Below are 19,409 nucleotides of genomic sequence, written 5' to 3'. Positions count from 1 at the left end.
CCCCCAACCGGTTTCAAAATTAATGAACCACCCTCTCAAAACAAAACCCCCATACTTGACAAAGGAAAAGCAACCGAAACCTCACAAAAAAAGACCATGCCTCTCAAAAAATGGAGTCCATTTTTGAAATAATGGTCAAAAATCAAATATTTGTCGTTTTGGGTCGGTTTTGAAAATATTTGTCAAAATGGTGTCCACGTAGGCTCGGGATTTCTAGACCTGAAACACGCCACTACTAATGGCGTATTTTGTGAAGGAAACACGCCATTAGTAGTGGCGTGTCTTTACAATAATTTTTTTCCTCAACTGACTAAACTTAAAAAAAAAAAAAAAAAAAAAAATTACATAAGACACGCCATTAGTGGTGGCGTGTTTCCCCGTCGAAACCCGCCATTCCCAATGGCGTGTTTGTTTTAGTCCATTTTTTAATTAAGTTTCTTTCCGTACTCATTATAAACACGCCATTGGTAGTGGCGTGTTTTAGGTTCAGAAATCCCGAGCCTACGTGGACACCATTTTGACAAATATTTTCAAAACCGACCCAAAACGACAAATATTTTATTTTTGACCATTATTTCAAAAATGGATTCCAAAAAATGTTACCAATGCCAAGGTTATGGTCACTTTGCCAAAGAATGCCCAACCAAGAGAGCCCTTAGTAGCTTTGAAGTGGTTCATTGGGGTGATGATGAGATCCTTGTGTGTGATAGGGATAGGGAGGGGACGGACCATGAAGAGGATGATGTGGTTATGCCGGATGCGGGTCTTAGCTTGGTTACTTGGAGAGTGATGCATACCCAACCCCAACCCTTGGAAATGGACCAAAGACAACAAAGTTTTAGGTCTAGGTTCACCATTAAAGGAAGGGTTTGCAATCTTATCATTGATGGGAGGAGTTGTACCAATGTCGCCTCTAGTACTCTCATTGACAAGCTATCATTGCCTATACAAGACCATCCTAGTCCTTATAAGCTAAGGTGGCTCAACAAAGGGGCTGAAGTGAGGGTTGATAAGCAATGCTTGGTTCCATTTTCCATTGGTAAGAACTATGTAGATGAAGCTCTTTGTGATGTTCTTCCAATAGATGCTTGTCACTTGCTACTTGGGAGACCTTGGGAGTTTGATAGGGACTCAGTTCATCATGGTAAAGACAACACCTACACCTTCAAATTTGGCTCAAGAAAGGTCATCCTAGCACCTTTACCACCTGTTCTCAAGCATATTCCAACACCTTCCATGCTTGAACCATCAAAGGAGGTGTTACTAATCAATGGGGCAGAAATGTTGCAAGAGTTAAAGGAGGATAGGGATGTGTACGTGCTTATAGCCAAGAGAGTGGTGGGAGAACAAGAGAAGGGGCGGCCTAGTGAGGTCCAACGTCTACTCAAGACCTATGGTGATGTGTTTCCAAGTGAGCTTCCTAGTGGCTTGCCTCCTCGTAGAGGAATTAAACACCAAATTGATTTCATTCCGGGAGCTACTCTACCCAACAAGGCAACCTATAGAAGTGATCCTAAAGCTACTCAAGAATTGCAACAACAAATTGGAGAGCTTATGAACAAGGGCTTTGTGAGGGAGAACCTTAGCCCTTGTGCCGTTCCAGCCTTACTTGTGCCCAAGAAAAATGGGTCATGGAGGATGTGCACCGATAGTAGAGCCATCAACAACATAACAATCAAGTATAGGTTTCCTATACCAAGGCTTGATGACATCCTAGATGAGCTTAGTGGAGCCAAACTGTTTTCAAAGATTGATTTAAGGCAAGGTTATCATCAAGTAAGAATCAAAGAAGGAGATGAGTGGAAAACTGCATTCAAAACAAAGCATGGGTTGTATGAATGGCTTGTCATGCCATTTGGTCTTTCTAATGCACCAAGCACTTTCATGAGGCTTATGAATGAAGTGCTTAGGCCTCACTTGGGCAGCTTTGTTGTTGTATACTTTGATGACATCTTGGTGTATAGTCCTAACAAGGAAGAGCACCTCAATCATTTGCAAATATTGTTTGACACTCTTAGGGAACACAAGTTGTATGGGAAGCTTGAGAAGTGTTCTTTTATGCAAAGTGAAGTCCAATTCTTGGGTTTCATCATTTCTGACCGGGCATATTGGTTGATCAAGAGAAGATTAAAGCAATCAAGTCATGGCCTATTCCTAGGAATATCACGGATGTGAGGAGCTTTCATGGGTTAGCATCATTTTATAGGAGGTTTATCAAGGACTTTAGCACTCTCATGGCTCCTATAACTGAATGTATGAAGAAGGGGGAGTTCAAATGGGGAGATAAGGCTGAAACTTCCTTCAACACCATCAAGGAAAAGCTATGTGAGTCTCCTATTCTTGCTTTACCAAATTTTGATAAGTTGTTTGAAGTTGAGTGTGATGCTAGTGGCATTGGCATTGGGGCTGTCCTTGTTCAAGAGCATGAGCCAATTGCTTACTTTAGTGAGAAATTGAGTTGTGCCAAGCTTAATTACTCAACTTATGACAAAGAGTTCTATGCCATTATAAAAGCCTTAACTCATTAGAGCCATTATCTCAAGCCAAGGCCCTTTGTTCTCCATTCGGATCATGAGGCTCTTAAGTACATCAATGGGCAGCATAAACTCAATCATAGACATGCCAAATGGGTTGAGTTATTACAATCATTCAACTTTGCAAGCAAGTACATAGAAGGGAAGGATAACGTGGTTGCGGATGCTCTATCAAGAAGGTTCATTATGTTGAGTTACATGGAACAAAGAGTGCTTGGATTTGAGCACATGAAAGAGTTTTACAAGGAGGATCCAGATTTCAAAGAGGAGTGGGGGTCATTGCAAAATGGACGAGCAAAAGGGGGTCATTACTTGGTCCAAGAGGGGTTCTTGTTTCGTGGAAACCGGTTGTGCATGCCAAAGAGTCCCTATAGAAGCTTGTTAGTAAGAGAGGCACACTCCAATGGTCTTGACGGGCACTTTGGCATTCAAAATACCTATGACATACTCCAAGAGTATTTCTATTGGCCTAAGATGCTTGGGGGTGTCCAAGACGTCATCAAGAGGTGTGCTCCATGTCAACAATCCAAGTCCTACTTCAAAACAGGCCCCTATACTCCTTTACCCATCCCAAATCAGCCATGGGAGGACATTATCATGTATTTCATAGTTGCTTTGCCAAGAACTCAAAGAGGCAAGGACTCCATCATGGTTGTTGTGGATAGGTTTAGCAAGATGGCTCACTTCATTGCTTGTAAGAAAACGGAGGATGCATCTAGTGTGGCTGACTTATACTTAAAAGAGGTGGTTAAGCTCTATGGAGTCCCTAAGTCTATAGTCTCGGACAGGGATTCAAAGTTCATGAGCCACTTTTGGAGGTCATTATGGAAGCTACTCAAGACTAGGCTCTTATTTAGCACCTCCCATCAACCCCAAACTGATGGAAAAACGGAGGTGACTAACAAGACTCTAGGGAGGATCCTAAGGTGCACGGTTTCTAAGTCATTGAAGGATTGGGACCTCAAACTAGCTCAAGCCGAGTTTGCCTTCAATAGGGCTCCTTCTACAAGCACGGGCAAGTCTCCATTTGAAGTTGTTTATGGCGCCAACCCCCTCATGCCAACTGATTTGGCACCCATTCAAAGGAAAAAAATCGATTTCGGTGCAAAGAAGAGGGTTGAACAAATGCTACAAATCCATGCTCAAGTTAAGAAGCAAATTGAGAAAACAAATGAAGCATACAAAGCAAGGGCCAAGGGACCTAAGCAAGCCACGAACTTTGAAGTAGGGGGATCTTGTTTGGATAAACTTTAGAAAAGAAAGATTTCCAGCCAAAAGAAAGAACAAGCTCATGCCAAGAGCGGATGGTCCATTCGAAGTCCTTGAAAAGATTGGGTCCAATGCCTACAAAATTAACTTGCCCGGAGATTATGAGGTCCATGGCACATTCAATGTTGCGGATTTAAGTCCTTATTATGAAGAGATTGAAGATGATAATGGCCAGGATTTGAGGGCAAATCCTTTTCAAGAAGGGGAGATTGAAGAGAATTCAACCGAGGAAGCCATTTTAGAACCCGGTTTTGGACCTTTCACTAGATTGAGGTCTAACATGAATTCCGTCTAAGAAGTCATGTCTATTTCCAGCTTGGGACTATTCCTTGGTGAGTTTAGGACATTTTATTATAGGAACTTGTATCCCAAAGAGTTTCCTATCAAGAGTTGAAGAGCTAAACAAAACCGGGTGCAATAAGGACCACGGCTGGGGCATGCTTAGGCTTTTGTGCATTATGTCGCTATCAACATTCCTCTTTTGATCAAACATAGTTCAAGGGCCCTTAGAAGAGTTTTTGCAGCCTTGCCAAAGTCTTCCAAGTGAGTCCAAGTGTGCATAAACAAGACTTGAGCTAGTAAACAAGGGATTGTTGTACTATTAGTTTACTTTCTATCTTTTATGCTTTATGTCCTTTTCTTTTCTGTTTTCTTGTAAGGCCTCGGCTACCGTGTTTGGTCCTATTAACAGCTCTTTTTGTGGCTATAGAATGAAATCTTAGATGAAGGGAGGGGATTGTCTTGCTTGTCCTATAAAAGCAAGCACAACCCTTAGCAAAAATCAGATAATTTTTGAATGACAAAAACCCTAAGAAGCAGCCTGCTTTCTTTCTTATTTATCTTTGCTTCATTCTTGATAAACTCCCTTGCTTAGTTCTAGGAGGTTGGATAAGTCCTTTGCTAAGTGCTTGGACGAGTCCTAGGCTTAATTCATTGCTTTGTGTTCGAATTAAGTCATACCTTGAGTCCTAAACAAGCTGAGTTTTCTTTGTTTATCACTTGAATATTTTCGTGTCAAATCTTGCTCCAAATCTGATAGTTTTACTTCAAATGACTCGTTATGTAAACCATTTGTCCATGTTCATTAGTCCTTGTAACTCATTGTGTGAACCATTGGTCCATGTTCTTTAGTCCTTGTGACTCGTTGTGTAAACCATTTGGGCTTGTTAATTAGTCCTTGTGATTCGTTCTGTGAACTATTTGTCCTTGTCATGGTGACTTGTTGTTCTAACCATTTGTCCATGTTCATTAGTCCTTGAGACTCATTGTGTAAACCATTTGTCTTTGTTCATTAGTCCATGAGACTTGTTGTTGAAACCATTTGTCCTTGTTCATTAGTCCTTGTGACTCGTTGTGTGAACCATTTGTCCTTGTCAATGGAACTTCATGTGCTAACCATTTGTCTTTGTTCATTTGTCCTTGAGACACTTTGTGTGAATCATTTGTCATTGTTCATTAGTCCTTATGATTCGTTGTGTGATGCATTTTTCCTTGTTTATTACTCCTTGTGACTTGTTGTATGAACCATTTGTCCTTGTTCATTAGTCCATGTGACTCGCTGTGTGAACCATTTGTCCTTGTCATTGTGACTTGTTCTGCTAACCATTTATCCTTGTTCATTAGTCATTGTGACTCGTTGTGTGAACCATTTGTCCTTGTTCATTAATCCTTGTGACTCGTTGTGTGAAGCATTTGTCCTTGTTCATTATCCCTTGTGACTCGTTGTGTGAACCATTTGTCCTTGTTCTTTAGTCCTTCTGACTCGTTGTGTGAACCATTTGTGCTTGTTAATAAGTCCTTGTGACTCGTTGTGTGATCCATTTTTCCTTGTCATGGTGACTTGTTGTTCTAACCATTTGTCCTTATTCATTAGTCCTTGTGACTCGTTGTGTGAACCTTTTGTCCTTGTTCATTAGTCCTTGTGACTCGTTGTGTAAACCATTTGTCCTAGTTCATTAGTCCTTGTGAGTCGTTGTGTGAACCATTTTTGCTTGTTAATTAGTCCTTGTTATTCGTTGTGTGAACTATTTGTCCTTGTCATGGTGACTTGTTGTTCTAACCATTTGTCCATGTTCAATAGTCCTTGTGACTCGTTGTGTAAAACATTTGTCCTTGTTCTTAGTCCTTGTGACTTGTTGTGTAAACCATTTGTCCTTGTTCATTAGTCCTTCTGACACGTTGTGTGAATAATTTTGTCCTTGTCATTGTGACTTGTTATGCTAACCATTTATCCTTGTTCATTAGTCATTGTTACTCATTGTGTGAACCATTTGTCCTTGTTCATTTTTCCATGTGACTCGTTGTGTAAACCATTTGACCTTGTTCATTAGTCCTTGTGACTCGTTGTGTGAACCATTTGTCCTTGTCAATGGAACTTGATGTGGTACCCATTTGTCCTTGTTTATTAGTCTTTGAGACTCTTTGTGTGAACGATTTGTCATTGTTTATTAGTCCTTATGACTCGTTGTGTGATCCATTTTTTCTTGTTTATTAGTCCTTGTGACTCGTTGTATGAACCATTTGTCCTTGTTCATTATTCCATGTGACTCGTTGTGTGAACCATTTGTCCTTGTCATTGTGACTTATTGTGCTAACCATTTATCCTTGTTCATTAGTCATTGTGACTCGTTGTGTGAACCATTTATCCTTGTTCATTAATCTTTGTGACTCGTTGTGTGAACCATTTGTCCTTGTTCATTATCCCTTGTGACTCGTTGTGTGAACCATTTGTCCTTGTTCTTTAGTCCTTGTGACTCGTTTTGTGAACCATTTGTGCTTATTAATTATTCCTTGTGACTCGTTGTGTGAGCCATTTGTCCTTGTCATGTTGACTTGTTGCTCTAACCATTTGTCCTTGTTCATCAGTCCTTGTGACTCGTTGTGTGAACCATTTGTGCTTGTTCATTAGTCCTTATGACTGGTTGTGTAAACCATTTGTTCTTGTTCATTAGTCCTTGTGACTCGTTGTGTGAACCATTTGTCCTTGTCAATGGAACTTCATGTGCTAACCATTTGTCCTTGTTCATTTGTCCTTGAGACTCTTTCTGTGAATCATTTGTCATTGTTCATTAGTCCTTATAACTCGTTGTGTGATCCATTTTTCCTTGTTTATTAGTCCTTTTGACTCGTTGTATGAACCATTTGTCCTTGTTCATTCGTCCATGTGACTCGTTGTGTGAACCATTTGTCCTTGTCATTGTGACTTATTCTGCTAACCATTTATCCTTGTTCATTAGTCATCGTGACTCGTTGTGTGAACCATTTGTCCTTGTTCATTAATCCTTGTGACTCGTTGTGTGAACCATTTGTCCTTGTTCATTATCCCTTGTGACTCGTTGTGTGAACCATTTGTCCTTGTTCTTTAGTCCTTGTGACTTGTAGTGTGAACCATTTGTGCTTGTTAATTAGTCCTTGTGACTCGTTGTGTGATCCATTTATCCTTGTCATGGTGACTTGTTGTTATAACCATTTGTCCTTGTTCATTAGTCCTTGTGACTTGTTGTGCTAACCATTTATCCTTGTTCATTAGTCATTGTGACTCGTTGTGTGAACCATTTATCCTTATTCATTAATCCTTGTGACTCGTTGTGCGAACCATTTGTCCTTGTTCATTATCCGTTGTGACTCATTGTGTGAACCATTTGTCCTTGCTCTTTAGTCCTTGTGACTCGTTGTGTGAACCATTTGTGCTTATTAATTAGTCCTTGTGACTCGTTGTGTGAACCATTTTTCCTTGTCATGGTGACTTGTTGTTCTAACCATTTGTCCTTGTTCATTAGTCCTTGTAACTTATTGTGTGAACCATTTGTCCTTGTTCATTAGTCATTATGACTTGTTGTGTAAACCATTTGTCCTTGTTCATTAGTCCTTGTGACTCATTGTGTGAACCATTGTTCCATGTTCTTTAGTCCTTGTGATTCGTTGTGTGAACCATTTGTGCTTGTTAATTAGTCCTTGTGATTCGTTGTGTGACCTATTTATCCTTGTCATGGTGACTTGTTGTTCAAACCTTTGTCCATGTTCATTAGTCCTTGTGACTCGTTGTGTGAACCATTTGTCCTTGTCATTGTTAATTATTCTGCTAACCATTTATCCTTGTTCATTAGTCATCGTGACTCGTTGTGTGAACCATTTGTCCTTGTTCATTAATCCTTGTGACTCGTTGTGTGAACCATTTGTCCTTGTTCATTATCCCTTGTGACTCGTTGTGTGAACCATTTGTCCTTGTTCTTTAGTCCTTGTGACTTGTAGTGTGAACCATTTGTGCTTGTTAATTAGTCCTTGTGACTCGTTGTGTGATCCATTTATCCTTGTCATGGTGACTTGTTGTTATAACCATTTGTCCTTGTTCATTAGTCCTTGTGACTTGTTGTGCTAACCATTTATCCTTGTTCATTAGTCATTGTGACTCGTTGTGTGAACCATTTATCCTTATTCATTAATCCTTGTGACTCGTTGTGCGAACCATTTGTCCTTGTTCATTATCCGTTGTGACTCATTGTGTGAACCATTTGTCCTTGCTCTTTAGTCCTTGTGACTCGTTGTGTGAACCATTTGTGCTTATTAATTAGTCCTTGTGACTCGTTGTGTGAACCATTTTTCCTTGTCATGGTGACTTGTTGTTCTAACCATTTGTCCTTGTTCATTAGTCCTTGTAACTTATTGTGTGAACCATTTGTCCTTGTTCATTAGTCATTATGACTTGTTGTGTAAACCATTTGTCCTTGTTCATTAGTCCTTGTGACTCATTGTGTGAACCATTGTTCCATGTTCTTTAGTCCTTGTGATTCGTTGTGTGAACCATTTGTGCTTGTTAATTAGTCCTTGTGATTCGTTGTGTGACCCATTTGTGCTTGTTAATTAGTCCCTCCTTCCTGGTTTGACTATAGGAACCATCTTAAGCATAAGAAAAAGGACCTTTCACTCCAAGATCTAGTGGGTCACATGAGGACCGAGGAGGCAAATCGTCTCAAAGACAAAACCATTAGTGTGTCCGTGATTGCTCCTACTGCTTCTGTTAAAGCTAATCTGGTTGAGTCTGGTGGTCCGTCTTATGCTGAAAAATCCAAGGGTAAGGGTAAGGCCAAGGTTGGTCAGACTAAGGGACAGGTTCAAGCTAAGAAGAATGGTCCAGCGAAGCACACTAAACCGGTTGCTAAGATCCAGAAAGCTAAAGGGCCAATTCTTTGCTATGTCTGTGGAAAAGCTGGTCACAAAGCCTACCAATGCTCCGAAAAGAAATCTGCTGAAGCCAATACTGTGACTGATGATGTCATTGTTGTTGTGGTTGTGGAAGCTAATCTGGTGGGTAATGTTGCTAAATGGGTCTTGGACACTGGCGTTTCTAGACACCTATGTGCTGATAAGGGGTTATTTACTGAGTTGGAGGAGGTAGCTGATGGGGAATGTGTTTTCATGGGTAATTCTTCATCTGCAATGATCAAAGGTAAAGGCAAGATCTTTCTCAAACTCATCTCGGGGAAAACACTTGCTCTAAACAATGTTTTGTATGTACCCTCATTACGTCGAAACCTAGTGTTTGGTGCCTTATTAAACAAAGCTGGTTTGAAACTTGTTTTTGAGGCTGACAAGGTGATAATGTCGCGTAATGGGGAATTTGTGGGCAAGGGTTATCTGTCTGGGGGTCTTTTTGTATTGAACACTGATTCAGTTTCTAATAATATTGCATCTTCTTCTGCTTATATCGCTGAGTCTATTGATGTTTGGCATGGTAGATTAGGTCATGTGAATGTTGATTATATTAAAAAACTTAGAACTATGAGTTTAATTCCAAGTTTATCGAGTCAAGAATTCTCTAAATGTGCTAGCTATGTTGAGGCTAAATTCACAAAGAAACCTAGTAAAACTGTTACAACTAGGAATACAAGTCTTCTTGAGTTAATTCACACCGACCTAGCTGACTTCAAAAATGTTGCAAGCATAGGTGGAAAGAATTATTATGTCACCTTTATAGACGACTGTTCAAGGTACACCCGATTATATTTTCTTAAGACTAAAGATGAAGCAGAACAATCGTTTATAAACTTTAAAAATGAAGTCGAAAATCAACGCGACAAAAAAATCAAAAGGGTAAGGTCTGATAGAGGTGGCGAGTATAAGTCAAGTTATCTAGCCGATTTTTGTGCTGCTAACGGTTTAATACATGAGACTAGTCCACCTTACTTACCTCAGTCTAACGGTGTAGCTGAACGTAAAAATAAAACCTTAAAAGAGATGATGAATGCTATGCTTTTAAGTTCTGGCCTGTCTGACGATATGTGGGGGGGAAGCAATTCTTTCTGCTTGTCACATTCTTAATCGTGTACTTCATAAGAAAATTGACAAGACACCCTACGAGATTTAGAAAAGCTATCCTCCTAACCTGAGTTACCTTAGGGTATGAGGGTGTTTGGCTAAAGTGGATTTACCTTACTTTAGGAGACCTACCGTTGGACCAAAGACCTATGATTGTGTTTTTATAGGTTATGCTCAAAATAGTTCTGCTTATAGATTCATGTCTTTGAGTGATCGTTCTATATATGAGGCTATAGATGCTGTGTTTTTTTAGCATGTTTTTCCATTACAGAAGAATGTTGAATCACCTCCTAGTTTACCTGTTACATGTATTGATATCTCTTCACATGCTAGTAGTAGCACTTCTATTGATCATATTGTTGAACTTAGAAGGACTAAGAGACCTAGATGTCCAAAGAACTTTGGAGCTGATTTTGTTTCAACTTTGCTGTCTGAACATGGATACTCTATTTGTGCTAGTGATGAGTTTGTTTCAGCTTTTTTAATAGAAGATGATCCAAAAACGTATAGTGAGGCAATGAAATCCATTAATGCTAATTTTTGGAAAGATGCTATTAAAAGTAAACTTGATTCTATTGTGTCTAATCAGACTTGGGAGTTGACTGATTTACCTAAAGGTAGTAAACCCATTACGAGTAAATGGATCTTTAAAAAGAAAATGAGACCTGACGGTACAATAGAAGGGTTCAAAGCTAGACTTGTGGTTAGAGGTTTTACACAAAAGAAAGATATTGATTATTTTGATACTTATTCACCTGTGACCAAAATTTCGACTATTAGAACTCTTGTCGCCTTAGCTGCTATTCATAACCTTTTTATACATCAGATGGATGTCAAAACTGCCTTTTGAATGGTGAGCTAAGGGAAGTGATTTATATGTCGCAACCTGAAGGGTTTGTGGTAAAGGGTTAAGAGAATAAGGTGTGTAAATTGAATAAATCACTATATGGTCTAAAACAAGCACCTAAACAGTGGTATGAGAAATTTGACAACACTTTGGTTAATAATGGCTATATGGTAAACAATTCTGATTCATGTGTTTATTCAAAAGTAATAGAATCTGATTGTGTGCTTATATGCCTTTATGTTGATGACATGTTAATACTTGGTAATAATTTGGAGGTAATAATTAAAATCAAAGAATTTTTGTCATCACAATTTGAGATGAAGGACTTAGGAGAAGCTGATGTAATCCTAGGAGTTAAGGTCATTCGAAACTCTAAAGGAATTTCTTTAAGTCAAACTCATTATGTGGAAAAAGTGTTGAAAAAGTTTAACTGCTTTGATGATGTGCCTGCTAGGACACTCTACGATGCTAGTATACATTTATGTAAAAACTTGGGTAAGAGTGTATCCCAAGAAGATTATGCTAAAATCCTAGGTAGTGTGATGTTTCTTATGGACTGTACTCGGCCTGATATTGCATATGCAGTTAGTAGACTGAGTCATTATACACATAACCCTAGTAGTGAACATTGGAATGCTCTTCGTCGTTTACTAAATTACCTAAAAGGAACAATTGACCTTTGTTTGCATTATAGTAGATTTCCTGCTGTGTTAGAAGGATATTGTGATGCAAATTGGGTTTCAGGTAACGATGAGATCTGTTCTACTAGTGGTTATGTCTTCACCATGGGTGGAGGTTCTATATCGTGGAAGTCTACTAAACAGACTTGTATTGCACGCTCTACCATGGAGTCGGAGTTCATAACTCTTGAGTTAGCAGGACAAGAGGCTGATTGGTTAAAAAATCTATTGGCAGATGTACCAGTGTGGGGAGGTCGACAAAACCGGTCTCCTTACATTGTGACTCACAAGTAGCTTTTGATTCTGCTAAGAATAATGTCTATAATGCGAAGAAACGACACATTTGAATCAGGCACGCTGCAGTTAGACAACTCCTTGATAATGGAGTGATCGCTTTGGACTATGTGAAGTCCGAAAGCAATCTAGTTGATCCCTTTACTAAGGGATTGACTAGGAGACTAGTCGTTGAAACGTCGAGGGGAATGGGGCTTAAGTCCATAAGTCAAGAGTGACTAGGCCTAAAGTTTTTATTCCTATGGCGTTATATGATTCATAGCCTTAAAAGGTGGTGCTTTTGAGACGCACTTGATGAATCATACACAAGGTTGGACATATGTCCTTAATGGCTCATGCAAGAAGTGCTATTGAGAAGCACTTGAGCCACCTACGTAGGTGTGATGATCTTAAGACTATGAGAAGTCTTGTGAACACATTTGTTAGTACCAAGGTAAATGCATAGCTCTAAAGAGCGCGTTGCACTTTAAAATCGCGAGACGATCTTAATTTTGAAGGTATGATATGTGTTGTGGGGGGAGGGGGTGTATCGACCGAAACTCAGCTAGGAATTCAAATTGCAAGATATTCTCTCCCTGTAAGTAAGTTGTTTCCTCATTTCACTAAAGTGTCAATTCAAATCGAAAGATATTGATACCTAAGTATCCAATCCTTCCTTTACCCAGAAATTTGTTCTCTTTGCTTTTCTTCGCCATCTGTGGGGGATTGTTGGAAATGATGGTTGTAAAGCCAACTTGGTTTATCCAAGTTTCACAACTTTGCCCCACATCGGTGGGTTTTGGCTTCCTTGGTCAGTCTATATTGACTAGTGTCTTCCACTAGTTAATTGTGTGGACCAAGGAGGCTTTTGTTGGGAGTATTGGGCCAGTGGGTTTGGGTCCAAACACACACACGCGCGCGCGCCGGCCTGGCCCGGCTCGAGCTCGGGTTTGGCTAGAGCACCTGCAGTGCGGGCCAAAGGCCCCCTTTTACCTTTTTGCTCTTGTGTGTATATGGGCGTGTTTTTGTGTTAACAGTCAGTCAATATGACTGTTAGTGGGAGAGAGTCTTGCTCCCACTTTCTCGGTTTGTTGCCTGTGTTTTAGGAACACGTTTTTGCTCCTCTACCTGCTCATATTTCCTATAAATAGAGCATCAGGCACACATTGCAGAACACACAACAATACTCTCCTCTCTTCTTTCTCTACTTCTCATCTTATATTATTTCTGGGTAAAGATATTACATCGTTCCAATGCTCTCAGTCTCGAGTGGGCGTGCCTGAGTGCAGTAGTGTAAATCCTTGGGGAACTACCGGTCAATTGCTGATCGCCACCACGATCGTACCGGAATATAGTTTTCAAGGCAGTGGCTCTCATACCACGTCACTACAAATCGGGTTATATTCTTCTGATCTCCTTTGCTTTACATTGTTGCTGCTTTCTTTTACTCCAACAATTAGTTTGGCTTGCTTTTATCTTCGTTCTACTCCTGCCCATTAACACTTTATGCCATTCATTTATTTTGGCGGTTCTTCATCTTTAACCTTTATATGAAGGGGACTTTTTGACTAAAATCTGGGCAATTTTTTTACTATTTATAGTAAGTCGCTGTCTGTCAGGGACAGCGATTAGTATTACTACTTTTGGTAAGTCGCTGTCTTGGACAGCGAGAAGTCGTAGATTTAAAAAAATGGAAAAATTGAGAAATGATGACGTGAACCTATTTTTGATAAATAGTTTGAAACTCATATTATTTTGTTAAATAGTTTAAATCCCATTTAAGCAAAAACTTCTTATCTCCTAGTAAACCATTAAAAGAAAAATTGAGCTTGTTCACTTTACGAGCTCCTTGGTTTACAATATAATCTCTGAACATTATACCAAACCCATGCTTGTTCGTAACACAGCCCTCAGTGGCAAGCTACAAATTCACACTCATGTGAACCAGGAATAAATTACACTGCTAGAATACCCAATCTCACCAAAACTAAATTTATGATACGAATTGAGCAGCGGACTTAAGGACGATTTGGATAAAGTCGATGGACTGTTCGTACTAGGTACGTATGCAGACTGAAATCGAGTAATTTAAAGAACAAAAGAGTAAAATTTGACGGATTGTTTTAGGCGGGCTGAACCGAACGTACTAAGTACGACCAGTTCTGGATTTTGTTTATAAGGGATAGTATTTTGAACAAGCAAGACCTATTACTTGATCAAAGTGAGTGAGACCAAGACCTATTGATCAACAACTCGAGAATTTTAATTAGAATCGCGTTCTAACTAAAACCAGTTTTGTTTCTAAGCAAGAAACGATTTTGTAAACACAAGTTTTTAGCAAATTTCTAAATGATTTTATTCAAGCAAAAGAGGCATTATATAGCCCTCAAACCAGCCGTGCAAAGCCAAGCAAAGTGAAGAGTTTATCATTTACTCTTCACTTAATTACAATCATAAACTCTACTAGTTCATTGAACTTAGACAAACAACAATTAAGCTAACATTTTATTTTAAAACATAATCTGAAATGTTAAGCTAAAAACGTCTTGTGGACCGTCCTCCTTGGGTTGCGTGCCATCCCCATCAGCTCCCATGCTCCACACTTAGTAAATTAACAAAAGAAGGAAAATTGTAGCTTAAAGGCTGAAACTTACGGACCAACATCAGACCCTCCTCTTGAGTGTTCATAACCAACTCGTCCAGCCCATCAACTAATTCCGAGACATTAGCTTGGTCCTTAGCTTGGTTCGCATCATCTCCTCCCCCTTGAAAAGGAATTGACCTCAATTCAGCTAGGCCATCATCATCCAAATAAGGAGAGAGATCACTAACATTAAAAGTGGCGTGAACACCATAATCACCGGGAAGTTCAACCTTGTAAGCATTGTTGTTTACTCGACCCACAATCTTGTAAGGGCCTTCCGCTCTAGGCATGAGTTTATTCTTTCGTTTGCTAGGAAAACGCTCCTTTCTCAAGTGCACCCAAACCAAGTCTCCAACCTCAAACACCCTTGGCTTCTTATTCTTGCTTGACTTGCGTTTATAGGCTGCATTCACGGCTTCAATTCTCGCACGGACTTGCTCATGAAGCTTCAACATTGCTTTCAACTTGGACTCGGCATCTTTATGCACCAACTCATCTTTAGGCAACGGAATCAAATCCAAAGGAAGATAAGGATTAATACCGTAGACAATTTCAAATGGCGAATGACCCGTAGCATGAGTAGGTGACCGGTTATAAGCAAATTCGGCATGAGAAAGCTTGAGATCCCAATCCTTTTGTGTCTTGCTCACAAGCCCTCGCAACAAGGTACCCAAAGTTCGGTTTGCCCATCCGTTTGAGGATGGTGAGAGGTACTAAACAGCAATTTTGTACCCACTTTCCTCCATAATGTATTCCAAAAGTAGCTCAAGAATTTAGAATCCCGATCCGACACAATAGTCTTTGGAATGCCATGTAACCTCACAATTTCCCGATAGTATAAATCAGCCACATTAGAAGCATCATCGGTTTTATGGCAAGCAACAAAATGAGCCATCTTGGAAAAACGATCAACCACCACCATGATAGCATCCTTACCACGTTGAGTGCGTGGCAAAGCAACAATGAAATCCATTGAAACATCATCCCACGGCCTGACCGGAATTGGCAAAGGAGTATACTCGCCCGGTTTGAACTTGCTCTTCGACACTTGACAAGTAACACACTTACCCACGACATTATGAACATCTTTTTGCAATCGTGGCCATAAGAAATGTTCTTGCAAAATCTCCACGGTTTTTGCCACTCCGAAATGGCCAGCCAATCCTCCACCGTGAGCCTCCCTTACAAGTAGTTCCCGAATAGGATGCTTAGGAACACAAAGTCGATTTCCTTTAAAAAGAAAACCGTCTTGGATCAAATACTCTCCCTTAGCTCCTGATTTGCACTCAAGATATATTGCACCAAAATCTCCATCTTCAACATAGTAATCTTTCAAAGTTTCAAATCCCAAGAGGCGAACGTCAAGCGTGGACAGAGAAGTATATCGACGAGATAAAGCATCGGCTACAACATTACTCTTCCCATCTTTGTATTTGGATGAAAAGTGAAATGATTGTAAGAATTCAACCCATTTCGCATGCCTATGATTCAACTTCTGCGGCCCATTGATATACTTCAAAGATTCATGATCGGAATGCAATATAAAATGGTTAGGACGGAGGTAGTGACTCCAATGATCAAGAGCCCGGACAATAGCATAAAATTCTTTATCATAAGTGCAATAATTCAATCGAGCTCCACCCAACTTCTCTGAAAAATAGGCTATAGGTCTTTTCCCTTGAATAAAAACAGCACCTATACCTACGCCACTAGCATCGCATTCAACTTCGAACGGTTGAGAAAAATCAGGTAACGCCAAGATAGGAGCAGTACACAACCGTTCCTTAATCAATTCAAAAGCTTGTTTAGCAGCCACACCCCATTCAAACCCGCCCTTCTTCAAACACTCCGTAATAGGGCTGGTTATGGTGCTAAAATTACGAATGAATCGTCGATAAAAAGAAGCAAGCCCATGAAAAGATCGTACCTCACTAACTGTTTTAGGCTCCGGCCATGATCGGATTGCTTCGATTTTTGATTGATCAACCGAGACACCATCCTTGGACACTACGTATCCCAAGAACACCACGCTCTCCACAAGAAAAGAGCACTTCTCTTGCTTCCCATAAAGTTTCTGATTTCGCAAGGTTTCAAACACTTGCCTCAAATGTTCAAAATGCTCATCAACACTCCTGCTATACACCAAAATATCGTCAAGATAAACTACAACAAATCTGCCCAAAAAGGATTTAAGTACCTCATTCATCAATCTCATGAAGGTACTTGGAGCATTGGTAAGACCGAATGGCATGACGGTCCATTCATATAATCCATGCTTCGTTTTAAAGGCCGTCTTCCATTCATCACCCTCACGCATCCTAATCTGATGGTAACCACTTCTAAGGTCGATTTTTGAGAAAATAACCGAACCATGAAGCTCGTCAAGCATATCATCAAGTCTCGGTATTGGGAAGCGATATTTGATGGTTATGTTGTTTACAGCCCGGCTATCAACACACATACGACATGAACCATCCTTCTTTGGTACGAGCAACAGGAACAAAGACAAGGACTCATACTCTCACGCACATAGCCCCTCTCCATTAATTCATCAATTTGCTTTTGGAGTTCTTTTGTTTCTTAGGATTACATCGATAAGCGACCTTATTTGGAAGAGTTGAGCCGGAATAAGATCAATTTGATGTTCAATGCCTCGAAGAGGAGGCAAACCAGCGGGTAATTCATCGGGAAACACATCCCCAAACTCTTCAAGCAACTCGTCAATTGGGTTATGTTCCTGCAAAACAACATTAGCACTCGAAGTTTCTTTAGCAACAAGCAAATAAACTTATTCTCCATCATCAATGGCACGCTCCACATCCCGTTCTCCAATCAACATAGCAGCATGGGCTTTTGCTTTTGGTTTTGAACCCAAAGCACGGACAGCTTGTGGTGACATTGGTTTAAGCACAATCCGTTTCCCTTTGTCCTTCAACTCATACTCATTACTCCTCCCTCTATGCAATACATCCCGGTCATATTGCCATGGTCGACCCAACAAAATATGACAAGCATCCATGGGAATAACGTCACACAACACCTCATCGACATAGGAACCCATAACCAAACCAACCCGGGCCTGTTTTGTCACCTTAACGCTATTACCATCATCTAACCAATGTAATGCATATGGGTGCGGATGTTTAGTAGTCACAAGACCCAATTTTGACACCATTTCAGTGGAGGCCGCATTGGTACAACTACCCCCATCGATAATTAGACTACACCACTTATCATTTACCCGACACTTGGTATGAAACAATTGATTTCTTTGTTCCGAATCAGTAGGTAAAGTCTTTACTTGCAAGGTCCGCAAAACCAGATTGGTGTCGTAAATTGGTGCCTCATAGTCCTCTACTAACTCGTCCTCTTCCTCACCTTCATTGAAATTAAACAGTTCACCCAACTGTTCTTCCTCGGCCAACAACTCGTCCCTACACTCTACCGCTTCTCTCAAGGTCACGACTCTTTTGTTTGGACACGTACTTTGGTAATGACCGAAACCTTGACATTTGAAACAACGGACTTTGGACAGGTTAGTTTCTTTGGCCGTGGTCCTAGGGGTAGTGTTTGAAGAGGCCGTGGCTTTGTTAGGACTCGCAAACGAACTACTAGGTGTTTCGGTTTTGGGATTTGTTTCAGTTTTGGTCCATGATTTAGCCTTTCCGAATCGAACTCGACCCTCCCCCATATTTAGACTTCCCTTGTGACTCCACTTTCAAACAAAGACCACAAAGAGTATCAAAATCAGAATATGGGTATAACTCAACGGAACTAGCAATATTATAATTCAATCCACGCAAAAATCTCGACATTTTCTGTTCCTCTACTTCTTCTAACTCACCCATCAAACATAAGTTTTCAAATTCATCAATATATTCACTAACACTTAATTTTTCTTGTCTCAAATCAGCAATCTTACGATATGTAGCTAACCTATGGGTCGTTGGCACATACCTTTTATGAAGTTTACGTTTCAGAGACTCCCAAGAATCAATCTTTTCTTTCCCCGCGCGCACCCTCTTGGCCTTCAACCCTTCAAACAAAAGAGATGCTCCCTTGCTTAATTTCAGAATTGCATACTTGCATCTTTTCTCATCATCCAATTCCTTGAAATCAAACATACGATCTATCTTCCGTTCCCACTCCAAATAGGCCTCGGGATCAGCCCCTCCAACGAACTCAGGTAGTTCGTTCACCTTGAATGGTTTGACCACCCTTTCAAAACGCCTTGGTTGCCACCTATCATCCCTTTCTTGCACGTTTTTCAAGGCCTCACGAAGTTTTTGCAAAAAGTTAGGATTATTAAAATCCATCGATAAATAAGGATCAAGAGCCAAGCTCGATACCACAAATGATACGAATTGAGCGGCGGACTTAAGGACGATTTGGATAAAGTGCAGTGGATGTTCGTATTACTAGGTACGCGCAGACTGAAACCGAGTAATTTAAAGAACAAAAGAGTAAAATTTGATGGATGTTTTTGGCGAACCGAACGTACTAGGTACGACCGAGTTCTGGATTTTGTTTTATAAGGGATAGTGTTTTGAACAAGCAAGACCTATTACTTGATCAAAGTGAGTGAGACCAAGACCTATTGATCAACAACTCGAGAATTTTAATTAGAATCGCGTTCTAACTAAAACCAGTTTTGTTTCTAAGCAAGAAACGATTTTGTAAACACAAGTTTTTAGCAAATTTCTGAATGATTTTATTCAAGCAAAAGAGGCATTATATAGCCCTCAAACCAGCCGTGCAAAGCCAAGCAAAGTGAAGAGTTTATCATTTACTCTTCACTTAATTACAATCATAAACTCTACTAGTTCATTGAACTTAGACAAACAACA

The sequence above is a fragment of the Silene latifolia genome, chromosome 2 (genome assembly GCF_048544455.1).
Source record: "Silene latifolia isolate original U9 population chromosome 2, ASM4854445v1, whole genome shotgun sequence".
NCBI lineage: Eukaryota > Viridiplantae > Streptophyta > Magnoliopsida > Caryophyllales > Caryophyllaceae > Silene > Silene latifolia.
This window is presented reverse-complemented; position numbering follows the sequence as displayed.